Below are 15,216 nucleotides of genomic sequence, written 5' to 3' on the forward strand. Positions count from 1 at the left end.
GGTTCCAGTGTGGCACACATCCCACGAAAACTTGGGCTCCTGTTGTCAACACGGCACTGTGCAAACTGGTGGTGGGCCCATAACGGTGTGGTTCCTGTTTACGTGGAATGGACTGGGTCCTTTGGCCCAGCTGAACTGATCAATGACTGGAAATCGTTATTTTCGGCTACTTGGAAACCATATACAGCGATTCATGGACGCCATGTTTCCAAACAAAGATGGAACTTTTATGGATGGCAATGCGTCATGCCACTGGACAACAGTTGTTCATGAATGCTTTGAAGAACATTCTGGGCAATTCGAAAGAATGATCTGGCCATCCAGATAGCCCGACATGAAACCCATCGAAAATTTTTGAGACATAATCGAGAGGTCAGTTCATGCACAGAATCCAGCACCGGCAACATGTTCGCAGTTATGGTCGGCTATAGAGACAACATGACTCAATATTTCTGCAGGTGACTTCCAACGATTTGTCGAGTCAATGCCTACTTACCAGTACTGAGTGCCGGACAAACTAAGGCACTGTGCTTCGTCTATTCTCGTCCTTCTAATTTGCAGAAACTACGCTGACACTTTCATAAATACACTGAAAGCTATTGCAGTATTTTGATAAGCATCCTGTAGCCCATACTTCTATTCAAAGAGAAAAATGTATTCAAAATATTCAAATGGGAATCTACGTCAGTGCTCTTCATTAACTCTTACTGATGGAATATGAAAGCAGGTCTTTCACTTACTAGCTCTGCTGTATCGATATTTTAGTTATATACTGACGCAAAAAACTGCATCACCAAGAAGGAGCTCGGAGAGAAAAACTCTATCTCACTGAGCCACCAAGGACACAGAGGATAGTGCGACAGCAGGGACTTACCTCTGTCACGCTCCCCTTGAGACCCACACTTCCAACTTTCTGTCCACACACTACGTTTGGAGTGCCCCTGCCCACTATACTCGTTACTCGCGGCAGTTAATTTACCGATTCCCGTAAGTGTTCGGGCAATGTAAGTGCATCCGCACTGATCATTGGCCGGTAAGCCTTAACTATATGAAGAGGGCATCAGTTCTTTCGGACATGTCCGAAAGAACAGATACCATTGGCGATCTCGCAGCTGTCGAAGAATGAAATTACAATGAAATCCTGTCTCCGTTGATAATTATCAAGGTCTGGATTTCATTGCAATTTCATTTTTCGACAGCTGCAAGATAGGCAATGGGAACTGTTCTTTTGGATACCATCTTCACATAGATAAGGATTACCGGCCAATGATCTTTCTTCAGTGTGGATGCACTCACATTGCCCGAACTCTTACGGGTATCGGTAGATTGACTGCCGCGAGTAATGAGTATAGTGGGCAGGGGCGCTACAAACGTAGTGTGTGGACAGAAAGTTGGAAGTGTGGGTCTCAAGGGGAGCGTGCTAGAGATAAGTCCCTGCAGTCGCACTATCCTCTCTGTCAGTGGCTCAGCCGGAAGAGCGTCTGCCATCTAAGAAGGAGATTCCGGGTTCGAGTCCCTGTCGGGACACACATTTTCAACTGTCCCCGTTGATAACTATCAACGCATGTAAGCAACTAAAGGTCTGGAGTTGATTGTAATTTCATTCTTCGACAGCTGCAATATCACCAATGGTCCGAAAGAACAGATACCATCTTATAAAACGAAGGTTGGTAGGCGTGTTTCTACATTTGAAAGATGTCTGTTCAAATTGATGCAAGTCAGGTTTGCTTTAAATATATGCTGCAACGGTTGTGACTGTTAGGTACATTTCAGACTGGACGCGGTGAGTCGATGTTAATTAAGAACGCCTTTTACGCGATAAAGACGCCATTGTCAGCATCTCTGAGTTTGAAAGAGGCCGTGTAATAGGGCTACGAGAAGCTGAATGTTCCTTCGGCGATACGGCAGGAAGATTTGGCAGGAACGTCGTCTCTGTCTGTGACAGCTGGCAGCGTTGGTCACGAGAATCCAAGGTTGCAAGAAGACAAGGCTCAACCGCCACGTTCCACTGCCGAGAGGGAAGACCATCGGTTCGATGTATGGCTCTGGCGCATCGTACTGCATTTGCAGCAACAATCTGAGCAGTAGTTGGAACCACAGTGACACAACGAACAGTTACGAATCGGTTACTAAAAGGACAGCTCTGAACCAGATGCTCTATAACGTGCATTCCACTGACCCCAAACCACCTCCATATGCGACTTTCGTGGCGTCAAGCGAGAGCTCTTTGGAGGGCACGGTGGAAGTCTGTTGCTTTTTCTGATGAAAGCTGGTTCTACCTCGGTGACAGTGACGGGGGTCTTGGTTAGAACGAGGCCAGTTGAGGGCTTGCAACTAAGCTGTCTGCGTGGTAGCATTGCGGTAATAGCAGGTTTTACGAGCGAAATATTTGAAACGTAATAAATAAATACAGTATCAATTAAACATTAAGTACTACGATAGGAAGTATGGGCTGTAGGACACAACCGCAGAAACAAACGTAGAATTATGTCCCTCAATTATTTTTGTGAAAGGAACGGCACCTTTTTGATTTAGATGCGAACCAAGACGCACGCTTTTCTTTGATTACAGCAGATTTATACGGCACACCACCATTATGATTTATATTTTGCTTAATGTAAGTCTCATTGTAAAGTTATTGTTTATGTGTAATAATTGAATAAAGTGGTATTATTTGATATTTGTTTCATTTTATGTTAAAAGTCGTCTTCAGCTATACTGCGTCTTGACATGGCGAAATGTTCCGCGTTCATTAAATGCATATAAATAGTACGCTGCGAACCATATCTTCGGTGAGTAAATGTTTTCCAAATCCGATAAAAGAAGTTTTCATTTGAAGAGATATCCACGGTCGTTAAAAGAATCAGAACGCACTTAACACACAAGGTCATTGTCAAGACTAATATATTAACAAAATTTGTTTATTTGAGAAATTACATAATTATTTTAATAAGTGTGGCTCATTCCCTAGCATTTATGCATGCACGAACCCATCAGAATTAATAATAAAAAAGAACATGTAAAACACACTGTACCTATACGTTGAGTTATGATGTGGAGTGCGATTTCTTATGATTGCAGGAGCAGTCTCATGGTTATCCCACGTTCCCTGTCTGTAAACTTATACGTCAGTCTAGTGATTCGATCTGTTGTTCTGCCATTCATGAAAGGCATTTCAGGGGGTATTTTCTCATAGGATAATGCTCGCTCACATACCGCTTTTGTAACCGAACATGTTCTACAGAGTATCGACATGTTGTCTCGGCCCGCTCGATCACCAGATCTATCTCCAATCGAGCATATATGGGACACCATCGGAAGATCCCAGTGTTCGTCACCGACAGCATTAACCGTCCCAGTACTGACCGACCAAGTGCGACAGGCATGGAACTCCACCCCACAAAACTAACATCCAGCACCTGTGCAACACAGTACATGCTTGCATTCAACTTTCTTATCGTTCCTCCGGTTACTAATGTACCGGCATTTCACATTTGTAATGGCTTATCTCGCGCTTACATTAACCTTAAACTGTTAGTCACTTAAAGACGTGATCCAGACAACTGCATTCCAGAAATTTCATTACTCTAGATAATTATTTCCTTGTGTTGCGATTTTTTTTCCATCAGTGTACTTGGCGCTAAAATTTGCTGCATATTTTTCAAAATACGATACAGAGCTCTCATTTAACGCTTTTCCGACACGAAATTAACATAAGATGAAGTGTTGTTTTATATGCTGTGTTGCCAGGTGTTCGGTTTCTTGCCGGACGGTTCGGGATTCCAGCCCCGTGTTCGGTGTTCGGCACCGAGTGGTTCGATAATTTCAGAATTCCATTAGTACCAGTAACTTAAATAGTTTATGCGAAGAGATTCTTTCACTAATTAAAACTAGGGAACAATTATAAAGACTAATTTCTGTCTAATTAACTTTTAAACTGACTAAAAATGGGCGTAACTAGGTAATCAGAAACCCGGATAATTAGGACTACTACCCTTAAGTTTAAAAAAAGTCGCTCACTTCAGTAAGGAAATTGCGAACCGCTGCATGGAGCAGATCACGCAAGCAAGTCCTGTGCCCAAGCACCTCAAATACGAACTGGCCTTCAGTCAGTGAGTCACACTATGTTCGAGAGAGAAGTAGCGGCTGTTGTGGCTGTGACCGTATTTACAAAGAAATAAAATAAATAAATAAATAAATAAAGGAGAAGAAAGTTGCGGAGTCACGACCTTATTGTTACAAGACTGAAAAAGATGCAGCTGAACAAACATTCAATGTAAATGTATGTTTGCACGTTTATTGTTTTTCCGGTCAACTGTAGTCTGAAGTATTGGAATTCACGACACACTAACATTTTTTGCGAATCAGTGTGCCAAAGTGTATTTTTTCAACTCTTTTCCTAAAACCAGAAGAAACCTAACTGATCACACACATAAAACTTTACGCATTGTAATGTAGCTGTCTAGAAGCAATCCAGTCACTTATCTGTCACCCAAAACGGATAGAATTATGAAATTGCTCTATCCCTTTGTTGTTAGAATTACCGCGTCTCCATACTAGCGCAGCGTTCATATTAGCGTGCTCGCTCATACGGTAGAATGGGTAGATGTTCAGCATTGTAACTTCTTATCAGCAGATTACAAGCTCGTAGTGTAGCAGGCAATTCGCGTTTCACAGCTGACGAGTCAGTTACAGAGCCGAAGCATCGCCTGACGCGCGCTCGTGTAAACGCTCTCATTTGTCAGTGTATTGCGGATCGTTTCAGCTAACTGCAGCCGGCCGCTTTTTGACACTTGAAGGACCAAAAGTTCCATCTACTGATTTAGTAAAATGAATAAATTACACTTAATACTGCATATAATTATGACAACGTAATAAAACATCCAGGTACTTTTCTTAACATGTTTGCACACACAAAATTGATTACTTAAAATACATTGTTATGCCGAGTTCTGGTCGTATACAGCTTACAAAATTCCACTTTAAATTGTCTGCCTCTTCTACATTTGCCATTTATCGGATTTTTGGGATTTAGAGAGAAGATCCTACCGCTGAATGGAGCAATCACAAAACGCAGAGCAGCTCGTTTCGTAACTAAAAATACATTTTACTATCGCCTCACCTGTTAATTCCAGTAATCTGTTTCGTTCCTCAGTCCACTGAACATTCACGAGAGAAAATACTTTTTCCATGTTAGCGCTGTGTCCTTGAACACTAAAGTCCTTTACTGAAAGGAATTTCAGCTGTGGCTGCCCTCATTTTAAAGTTACATGTATCTTGCTGAGTTGTGATACAGCGAACTGATTGAGGAAGTAAAACTGGCCAAACAATGCACTATCTTGCAGAAATATTATTCTCCTTGCCACTTCATCCCAAACAGGCTCCGATTGCAGCAACTTTATTTGGAAAATGGAAAATTCTTTCAAGTTCATTGGCCAATTTTTTAAAAATAATTCGCACGTCTTTCGTAAAACCGTTGAATATCAGAACGAAGTTTCTTTAATACTCGTCTGATTTATGACTTATGCTAGCTAAATGATCCTCAGTACCTTCTCTTGCCCTACGTGCAAAGGAAACATAACACTTAAATTTCTAAATTTTACTTCGTTGTGACTTCTCCCTCGCGTATGTAGAAATATTTTTCTCAATATTTTTCTTAGAATGAACACCTTCTCTTTGGCCTTTGACTTCACCTGAAACAATCAATAACTTCAATACAAAATTAACCGCGATACGATTCTGAGAGATAAACAGAGAATCACGTTGCTGCGTTGCAGCAAAGCTTAAACCGAACTGTAAAGGGACAATAATGAAAACTCAGCAGGGTTACCGCGCAATAATACTCCGTAGTCAGCTGCCATAATGAAAACTCATTTTTGGCTTAGCCCTCAGACTACCAACGGTACGTGCACTGATCAGCAGATCATTACGACTACTGACCTATCGATATAAAGCCGTCCAGCGTCATCTGGCGAGGAACGACTGTTAGTCAGGCACACGCACGTTGCATGTACTGTCAGTGAGCGTGCCGTCCATTTGTAGAACTAGGAAGGCGCACGATCTATCTGAATTCGACCGAGGGCATACTGTGATTGTCCAGAGGCTCGGCACGAGCGTTTCAGAAACTGCTCGACCTGTCGGGCGTTCGAGGAGTGCTGTGGATTCTGCAACAGGTGGCGGAACCAATATGAAACCAAATTCAGATGACATGGGGTGAGCGGTCACCCCTCATTACGGATGTCGGACGTCGTAGGCTGGACAAACTGTTAAAAGAGGACAGCCGGCGAATTGTGGCAGAACTAACATCAGACTTTAATGCTGGGCAGAGTACAAGTGTGTCTGAACATAAACTACACCGAACACTTACAACGATAGGCCTCCGCAGCCGACGATCCGTGCATGTTCCAATGTTAACACCACGACATTGACATCTACGATTGAGATGGGCATTGGCGCAGTGGGAGAGCTTTGCACGGGCTAATGAATCCGATACCTTCTTCATCATGCTGATGGGAGGGCGCGAATCCGTCTCTTCCAGGGGAACAGCTCCTTGACACCTTTACTGCAGGACGGAGAAAAGCTGGCGACACCTCTCTTATGCTCTGGGTAATATTCACATTCACGTGGGCACCCAGGGACCCAGAGGAGCTCGTGCAAGGCACCATGACGGCCAAGGAATATCGTACACTGGTTGCAGAACACGTACACTCCTTCATGACGATCATGTTTCCCGACGGCTGTGGCATTTTTCAACAATATAATGCGCCATGTCACAAGGCCAGGAGTGCGATGGAGTGGTTCGAGGAGCACAGTGGCGAGTTGCAATTGACGTGCTGGCCCCCAACCCGCCAGTTCTGAACCCGATCGAACACATATGGGATGTGACTGAACGTGACGACAGAGCTCTCAGACCTCTTACCAGAATTTACGGGAATTGGGTGACTTATGTATGCAGATGTTGTGCCAGCTCCTTTCAGCGTCCTACCAAGGCCTCATTACTTCCATGCTACGACGCGTCGTCTGTTTTCCGTGCCAAAGGTGCACATATGGTTATTAGGAAGGTGCTCATAATGTTCTGGGTGATGAGTGTATGTGATCCCTGAAGCGCCCTGAGCGATTCTAGGCGCTTCAGTCCGGAACCGCGCTGCTGCCACGGTCGCAGGTTCGAATCCTGCCTCGGGCATGGATGTGTGTGATTTTCTTACGTTAGTTAGGTTTAAGTAGTTCTAAGTCTAGGGGACTGATGACCTCAGATGTTAAGTCCCATAGCGCTTAGAGTCATTTGAACCATTTTGAACCTGAAGCGCCAACCGGACGCCTCTTAGGCAATAATAATTCCAAAGCTCACAGGATTCTGTCCACTGGTCTGGAAGTGAACGTGCGATATTTAGTTTCGAATACTGTCCATAGAGGACATCCCATATAATGTACTGAGAAGGACAACAGATGCTTCCCATCAGTTGCGTTGTACTGGTCATGCAGAGGCACTGTTGTGTTGATTTCTTGAAATAATTGTTAATTATTCATCTCCACATGTATTGGCTCTCTCCAGTCAGAACCTGGTAAGCATATAAAAAATATATACATTGTAATATTTTTGAACAGTTTCATCAGTATTGTCTGGCGTGTTGCATCAGTCCCAACGGTACTGGAGGGAAGTTGTACTTCATCCTCAAATTGGCTTTTGCCACCGTCGTTTTGCGTATTTCGAGGCCCGTGAACGAGAAAAAAATTGGCTGTTATCATTGTTGTTTTACGTATTTATAGGCCCTTGAGATGAGCATTAAAAGAAAACTGACGCACGAAGAATTGTTGCGGACATTGAAGCAAACTGACTGCGACGTATCTACAGACGATTCATCAGACAAATAATACCAGTCCGATCACGACGACTCCGACCACAGAGAAGGTGAAAACTCTTCAGCTTACTCACCTGAAAATGATGGTCAGTCTGTTATCACCACCAATGATGAAGTGAGTTCAGACGGAACGTCAAATACCACTCAAAATATTTCTTTCTTATGGTCCACGCCAAACAATTCATTTGTGTCTAGACACACTGTCACCCAAGATCGTACAACGGTCACAATTATACAAACTAAATACGGCATTTCACGAAAGGGACTGTTTCCTACAAGTGTTTCCTCGCAGTTTGTTTTTATACCAACAAGCGCTAGGATTTTACGAAGAGGTAAGAAAAAGTGTTCGAAGATATAGATCCTGGAGAAGTAATGTTGTTCCTTAGTCGCATGCTTGTAATCAGCTACAATAACGTACGCTCTGCGCCTGGTTATCGGCCCCAAAATCGCTCTTTTTTGGGTAGTGAAACTATAAAAAAGACAGTAAGTGCACGCAATATTCATTCGGACATGCATGCATGTATATCCGGAAGATCATTGCATCGTACTTCTTAATAAGGCGGGCACTGCTATTTCGTAATAAAAGGGGCCACTGCACGCAACATGTTGCAGTTGTTGCTGTCGAAGTTATATTTCAATGACCCTCAGCGACCTCCGGATGCTTCATAAGCATGTTACGTTGATGAAGTTCTAGCTTGCCTGAAACAAGCCTCTCCAAAAGCAGGGAAGAAACCCCCTCCTAGAATATATATGAGTCAACGACAAAATTCAAATGCATATTCAAGAAAACAAACAGGGCAATGTCTTTTGTGACAGACACCCTATGAAAAAGTCCTATTTATACTGACAGAAACAATCAAAACCACAATGTGACACTTGTTTTTGACAGGATTGTTGCTAGTGTCAAGGTGCTAAATAGCATTAGATTTCCTTAGGCGGGTACTGCTATTAGTACCAGGGAAGATGTGCCGAAATTTCAAGAGAAAATGAAAAGAGCTAAATCTGAATTTTTTGCCAACCATCACGAAAACATAGTAACAAGGTGGCAAGACAGTAAAGACATTATTGTTCTCAGTAATTGTCAAGGTGCTACAGTAGAGAAATCTCGTCGCAAACAGAAAGATGGAAGCAAGTTGGAGGTAGACAGCCCAGGCGTAATTTGATTCAAATGGCTCTGAGCGCTATGGGACTTAACTTCTGAGGTCATCACTCCCCTAGAACTTAGAACTACTTAAACCTATCTAACCTAAGAATATCACACACACCCATGGCCGAGGCCGGATTCGAACTTTACGACCGTAGCGGCCCGCACGGTTCCAGACTGTAGCGCCTAGAACCGCTCTGCCAAACCGGGTGGCAGACGTAATTTGTTTCTACAATAAATACAAGGGAGGGGTATATCTTTCCGTCCAAAATGTTAGAGTAAACGACTTGACCCGCGCTCAAGAAAATAATGAAAGAAAGTATTTCATAATTTCCTTATGCTTGCTGTTGTGATTGTATGGATTTTGTATAAGGAAAACACCAGGAGGAAACTCATATAATTAGTTGTTCCACTTGCCGAAAAACTGATGGCGGCAGGAAAAAAAAAAAGTCACGGCAAACGCAAGAGATTCGGAAGCAAGCCATCAACAGTAACAAAGCTGATGTTGAATGTAGGGGACGAGTTGCCCATTGAAGGTACTACAAGGAGTCGGTGCAGACGGTGCGCACAGAAGAAAACCGAAAACAAGACAAAAACAGTTTGCTTCGTGTGTTAAACACCTCTCTGCAAACAATGTTTCACACACTATCACACGTAACTTCATTGTCACCTCTTCCTACGTACATTCATTGTAAACTTGTCAAAATGAAACATTTTGTACTCTATTAATTGTTTTTTTTTTCATTTCATGGTTGTAATACCGGTGGGAAATGTAAAATACTGGCGTGACATGTATGTCCCAACACCTAAATTTGCCCTCACCCACATCATAAGTGTATGACCTTACATACCAGAGCTCTACAGCACCCACAAACATGTACATGAAGAAAACAACATTGAAAAGCAAAAACAATGAACGGTAGTCGAAGGGTTGAGCTGGAGTTGAAATACACATCCACTCTAGTTGTTGGAGAAAAAATGTATAGTATGAGAATTTCTCTTAAATCCGAAATCTGCGACGAACTGGCGTCCGAACGGGCGATTTCTTTACTCTGAAACCGGGAATGTTCTGGAAAACCGGGACATGTGGCAAACCTAGGAGAGAACCTTAGTCACAAGAATCATTTATGGACTGCTGTCTCTCCTGGCAAAATTACTGTTTAACAACAGTGGAAAATACTAAGAGACTGAGATATAATTTTATCTACTGATTGCGAAATTTGTCAACAAGGAAACGAGAAACAGTGAAGAATAAGGTAAGCTTATTTTTTTCGTTAATACATAATACTAAGTTTAAAAAATGTAGAACCTATGTGCAATGTATATAACAAAGTATATATCAGTTATCAGTGTTTGATCTGACTTTAAAATGTTACCGTTATAATTCATTTATGAAAAACCATATACGTCCTATGTGCAATGTATATAACAAAGTAGATATCATACACATTGCACATAGGATCTATATTGTTTTTTTAGACTTAGTAGTAAAATATTACTGTTATAATTCATTTAACCATGCCTGGAAGAGAACTGGCCTTCCAGCCGGTCCCAAGCCCGGATAAAGTGGGAGGGTTAATCGTTGGGCCAACCATTGAACACTGTAAAAAACTGATGGGTTCCTATACACTCACACCCAGCCTCGGATTGGAATGAATCTAATGGAAAACGACCCAAGATTATGAATAAAGGACTACGAACAGGTACATGGAACGTAAAAACACTGTAGGCTGCGGGACAGACAAAGATACTTGATGAAGAACTAACAAAGAACAAGATGGATATTACAGCCCTGCAGGAGATAAGATGGCCTGGGCAAGGTATGCACAGAGAGAAAAACTACAATATCATATGCAGTGGAAACAAGCATGGTCACTATATATTTTGGACAATATTTGCGGTTCATAATAAGATAATGGCCAATGTGATGCACTAGAGAATGTCAGTGAAAGAATATGCTACATCAATATCAAAGGCAAATGTAGAAATATCTCATTAACAAGTATCCATCCACCAACTGAGGACAAGGAGGAAGACATAAAAGACGAATTCTGTAACACCTTAGACAAGATGTACTCCAGATACCCACAGTATGACATCAAAATTGTGTGGGAGATTTAAATGCCAAAATAAGACAAGAACAGCAATGGCAACTATATATAGGCATGTTCAGCCTTCACTCCGAATCAAATGATAATGGTATAAGGCTTATCAACTTGGTCACAGCTAGAAACATGAAAATAGCTGGTACATTATTCCCCATAAAGACATAAATAAAGCAACATGGACCTCACCAGATGGATTAACTGGGAAGCAAATAGACCATGTGTTGATGGAGAAAAAACATAAAAAGACAATAACAGATGTAAGGAAAATGAGAGGGGATGAGATAGGATCAGACCATTCTCTTGTGCTAATAAAGATGAAACAATCATTACCAAAACCACCAAGTAAGAACAACAGTAATAAAAGAACCCAAAGAATAGATCTGAGTAGGCTAAAAGAGGAAGAGGTGAATAAACAGTTTAAGATTAAGCTTAAAAATAGATTCGCTGGGTTAGAGAATGATAACAATAGAAAAGAAGATGGAGATGTCAACACAAAATGGAAGAAGATGACAAAAGTTATGAGGGAGACAGGGCATGAACTACTAGGAGATCATAATAATAGTAATATAAGTTGCAAATCATGGTTCAATGAAACATGTAGAAAATCAGTAGAGGACAGAAAGAGAGCCAGACAGGCAATGATGAGCAATAACAATCATGGAAACCAAACAATTTACAAGAAAGCCACGAGAGAAATAAAGAGTATAATAAGGTGAGAGAAAAGAGCATTCATATATAAACATATAGGGAAGGCTGAGGAGGACTATAACCAGAACAATAGCGAACTGTTTTACAGGACAATGAATAGCTATACAAATGAGTACAAAGCTAAGTCTGTGATAATGAAGGGCGAGAATGGAAAATGATGACTCTGAGTGAAGGAAATTCAGAGAACAGAAGATAATACTTCAAAGAACTACTGAACAAACCGGTAGATACCTACAACAATGAAAAAAAGGCAGAAAACAATCAGAACGTACAACCATTAGCCGAAGAACAAACTCTGATGGATGTGAAGGAGGCAATAAAAAGACTAAAACATGGGAAGGTCCCTGGCATAGACATGATATCAGCAGAGCTCATCAAAGAAGGGGGAGAGAAGGTACATGAATGGTTAGCCGAACTGAAAAAAGGAGGTATGGAGAAAAGAAGTAATGCCGAAGGAATGGAAAACTGCTGCTGTATGTCCCATATACAAGAAAGAAGACAAAATGCTCACACAGTACTATGTACATACTATAAAATAATATCAAGAATTATACTGAACAGGCTCAACCCATACATTGAGGAAATATTAGACACAGCACAAGCAGGGTTCAGAAAAAGGTAAATCAACAATCGACCAAATATTCACACTAAGACAAATATAAGATAATAATTGGGAGCACAATTATGATATCTTTTGCCTGTTTATAGATTTCAACAGGTCATATGACAGTATAGTAAGACAGGAAATATGGAGGATAATGGCAGAGTATGGGATACCTGACAAGCTGTTAAAGTTAACAAAAATGTGTGTGATGGAATTAAAGTGTAGAGTGAAAGTACAGGAGGAGTCCTCAGAAGCATTTGAAGTAAAAACAGGAGTGAGACAGGGAGACATTATGTCACCAACCCTGTTAAATTTGACCCTGAACAACACCCTAAGGAGAGTAACATGTAAAAGTGCAGAAGTTACCATAGGAAAAAAGATAAATGTCCTGGCCTTTGTGGATGGTATCGTGCTGATAGGAAAGAAAATGGAAGACCTGGAGACAATGGGGACTGTGTTAGTGGAAGAAGCTAAATATGTAGGTCTAAGTATAAATGAAAGTAAAACAAAGTTCATGGTACTAGGAAAAAGAGCTCATTTAGGATCAAACCATCTAAAAATCGGAAATTTAACAATACAGAAGACAGACACATTCATGTACCTCAGTGTCAACATCAACCAACAAAACTTTATAGAACAAGAGATAGTAACAAGAATTCAAGCTGGGGGAAGATGTCTAGGAGCTATGCACAATATCATAAGATCTAAGTTACTATCTAGGCAGGCAAAAATAAGAATATATCAGGCCATCATCAAGCCAGTAGTGTGCTATGCAAGTGAGAAATGAACCCTGACAAAGAAAACAGAGAAAAATCTCATCACTTTTGAAAATAAAGTGCTGAGAAAAATATATGGATCACTGAAAGAAAATGAGCAGTGGAGAATAAGGAAAAACAGAGAACTCATTGCCTGACGTTGTAGAAAGTGTGAAAATTGAGACACTAAGATGGTACGAACATGTGGGGAGGAGAGGGGAGGACACGGTAATAAAGGCTGTAATGGATGAAAAAGCTGAAGGAAACACACCACTGGGACGGCCGAGAATGAGATGGAAGGATAATACCACAGTAGACAAGCAGATGCTGGATCGGGCAGATGAAGATGCAGATGACAGGAAAGTGTGGAGAGCTGAAATGAATAAGGCCAAGGACCAGCTGCGGTTTGTGTGGCCAGTATAAGTAAGTAGGTAAGTAAGTATAATTCATTTACTTGCTAATAGAGTAAAAATTTGTTTGCCAATAAGACACTAGGAACGGATGACTTTTTGAAACCACGCATACAGTGGTCTAGGATTGGGTGCCAGATTTCACACCACGCAGCTATGCACTCTGATGGAACATCATTTGTGAAAATGTGACGAAAATTATTTCTCGTGAGGCACTAAACCATCAAAGGTTCTAAGAGTTTACACAGTAGCTCTGCAGCGTAATATCTAAGGCTCTAGGCTCTTACACTAAAGATCGAGATTTCAACACTCACAGAACAGTAGCCTTTTAAAAATACTTCTCAAAATTATTGTAGTTTTTATTTTTAGTCGTTTAATTTGGTTTTAAATGTTATTCTTTTCTTAAATATAATTTCTGATCCTTGAATGCCTCGTTTCAATCATTCTACTAACTTTATTATTTTGCACAAATGTTATTGAAGTGATTTTCTATTACAAATGCGATTTCTGTAAGGTAGCGTTTACATTTTGTCTTGTTGCGAAAATAATTAATGTTTGTATGACCATAACTATCCAAGAAAATGTGTATGTCGTTTTGGGACCATTGCATGTTATATATTGTCTGTAGACTTTTAGTGAGCCTAGCCATTCTAGTTCCGTTCGGTACATGTCGGAAGAATCGATAGGCGTCGTGTCACTTCTCAGTGCTGCCAACTTAAGCGCCTCATGAGCAAATGTTCTACAAAGTGAGCTACCTGTCTGAGCACAACTTAGTACTTGCATTTATACAGCTCTACTTCCGCCAGTATCTCACTCCCTTTAGCCCACAAGATATACAGAAGAACTGTGAACTTAGGGAGGTAGGAGGTGAAGTACTGGCGGAAGCTGAGCTCAGAAAGCGAGTTGCGTGTCCTGCTAGTGTAGCTCAGTCGGTCGCTGGTACGGTAGATCGCCTGTTGTGTGTGTGGGCCTGCCTTCCTCAGTGCCAAGCGGCGTCCACACGAAACCACTGATGAAAAAAATAAAAGAACGACAGAGAAACATATCGAAATTAAGAAGAAAAAAAATTTTAAAAAATGTCGGTAGAGCACTTGCCTTTGAAACACAAAGGTTTCAGCTGCAAGTCATGGTCTAGCACAAATTATAATTAAACTTTAATTTAATTAACCGAGTTTAAATTCGACGTGGTATGGGCTCTGTTCCTTGGAAGTCTCCTGCAGAAATATTGAGAAATACTGACTATATAGGCATCCATAATTACCTAAGTGTTGCCGGTGCAGGATTTCGTGCAGGAACTGACCTCTCGATTATATCCCATAAATGTTCGATTGGATTTATGTCGGTCAACTGAGCGGCCAACTCATTCGCTCGAATCGTCCGGAATGTTCTTCAAACCTATCATGAGCAACTGTAGCCTGGTGACATGGCACATTGTTATCCATAAAAATTCCATCGTTATTTCGTTGTAAATGGTCCCCGAGAAGCTGAACATAACGACTGCCAGTCAATGATCGGTTCAGCGGGACAAGAGGACTAAGTTCCTTCAAAGTAAACATAGCCTACACCGCTATGGGACCACCACCAGCTTCCACAGTGTCTTTTGACAACTTGGTATATAGCTTCGTGGG

Source organism: Schistocerca gregaria, chromosome 4 (assembly GCF_023897955.1).
Source record: "Schistocerca gregaria isolate iqSchGreg1 chromosome 4, iqSchGreg1.2, whole genome shotgun sequence".
Classification (NCBI taxonomy): Eukaryota; Metazoa; Arthropoda; class Insecta; order Orthoptera; family Acrididae; genus Schistocerca; species Schistocerca gregaria.